The sequence below is a fragment of the Salvelinus sp. IW2-2015 genome, linkage group LG13, assembly GCF_002910315.2.
Source record: "Salvelinus sp. IW2-2015 linkage group LG13, ASM291031v2, whole genome shotgun sequence".
In the NCBI taxonomy this organism is placed as follows: domain Eukaryota; kingdom Metazoa; phylum Chordata; class Actinopteri; order Salmoniformes; family Salmonidae; genus Salvelinus; species Salvelinus sp. IW2-2015.
In genome coordinates, this window is record NC_036853.1 from 15,593,692 (window position 1) to 15,595,404 (window position 1,713).

The following is a 1,713-nucleotide window of genomic DNA, read 5'->3' on the forward strand; positions in this document are numbered from 1 at the left end:
CATGTGACATGCTGGTAAAAATTTGGTAAAACTGATTTAAGTTTGCCTGCATTAAAGTCCCCGGCCACTAGGAGCGCCGTTTCTGGATGAGCATTTTCTTGTTTGCTTATGGCCTTATAGAGTTGGTTGAGTGCTGTCTTAGTGCCAGCATCGGTCTGTGGTGGTAAATAGAAAGCTACGAATAATATAGATGAGAACTCTCTTGGTAGATAGTGTGGTCTACAGCTTATCATAAGGTACTCTACCTCAAGCGAGCAATACCGCGAAACTTCTTTAATATTAGACATTGCGCACCAGCTGTTATTGACAAAAAGACACACACCCCCACCCCTCGTCTTACCAGACGTAGCTTCTCTGTTCTGCCGGTGCATGGAAAATCCCCCCATGTCATGTATACTACATCTCTGCCCTCTAGTTTACCAGATTGCTGATTATTACGCACACCTGTCACCATCGTCACACGCACCAGCGCTTATTGACACTAACCTGGACTCCATCACCTCCTTGATTACCTGCCTTATTTATGTTACTCCCTTTGGTACCCTCCCCAGGCATTATTGTTTCTGTATCTGTTTCGTGTCGCTGCGCTGTTCGTGTTTCTTGATTTGTTCATGTTCGTTTATTTATTAAATGTATTCACTCCCTGAACTTGCTTCCCGACTCTCAGCGTACATCGTTACAGAATAATGCCTCACCAAAGGGAAGCATCAAGGCGTGTTTCTTGTTTTTGTGTTGGAGGTGTCGTCGGGTCTGGGTTCTGCCGGCTTTTCAGGCATTCATACCTCTGTGGGTACAACAGGGTATCAAGACTCGGTTGGCGGGTCAAGCGTCTGTTGCCGTGTCGGTGCGCTGTTTGTGTTTCTTGATTTGTTCATGTTTGTTTATTTATTAAATGTATTCACTCCCTGAACTTGCTTCCCGACTCTCAGCGTACGTACATAGTTACACTCCAGCTCTATATTATCCATGTCGTCGTTCAGCCACGACTCGGTGAAACATAAGAAATCGGTAGGTAGGGTAATCGTAGGTCATCAAATTTACTTTCCAATGATTGCATGTTAGCAAGTAGAATTGATGGCAGTGGGAGTTCACTCGCTCACTTACGGATTCTCAAAAGGCAGCTCGATCGGCATCCTCTTTCCTCCATCTTTTCTTCATGCAAATGACGGGGATCTGGGCCTGTTCCCAGGAGAGAAGTATATCTTTCTCGTTGGACTCGTTAAAGGAAAAAGCTTCTTCCAGTTCGTGGTGAGTAATCCCAGTTCTGATGTCCAGAAGTTATTTTCGTTCATAAGAGACGGTAGCAGCAACATTATGTACAAAATAAGTAACAAAAGAAGTTAATACAAAATAGCACAATTGGTTACGGGCATGTAAAACATCAGCCATCCTCTTCGGCGTCATCTTAAGTCAGGTGATGTTTGTTTTGTGTAACGTTATGCTAAATCTGCCACGGTGACTCAGGGTCAGGGCTCTGTGTGTGTGTGTGTGTGTGTGTGTGTGTGTGTGTGTGTGTGTGGTTGTTGTGTGTGTTCTGTCTGTGCGTCTGTCTGTCTGTCTGTCTTGTCTGTCTGTCTGTCGTCTGTCTGTCTGTCGTCTGTCTGTCTGTCTGTCTGTCTGTCTGTCTGTCTGCTGTCGTCTCTGTCTCGTCTCTGTCTCTGTCTTCTCTCTGTCTCTGCTCTGCTCGTCTGTCTCTGTCTCTTCTGGTCAGTA

The 1,713-nt window shown here is 45.3% G+C and overlaps 1 protein-coding gene across 3 annotated transcripts in view; it reads right to left on the minus strand.

Moving 5' to 3' along the window:
• Positions 1-1,713, minus strand: part of LOC111972192 (breast cancer anti-estrogen resistance protein 3-like) — a 92,767-nt gene that overhangs the window by 61,057 nt on the left and 29,997 nt on the right. The window lies entirely within an intron of this gene.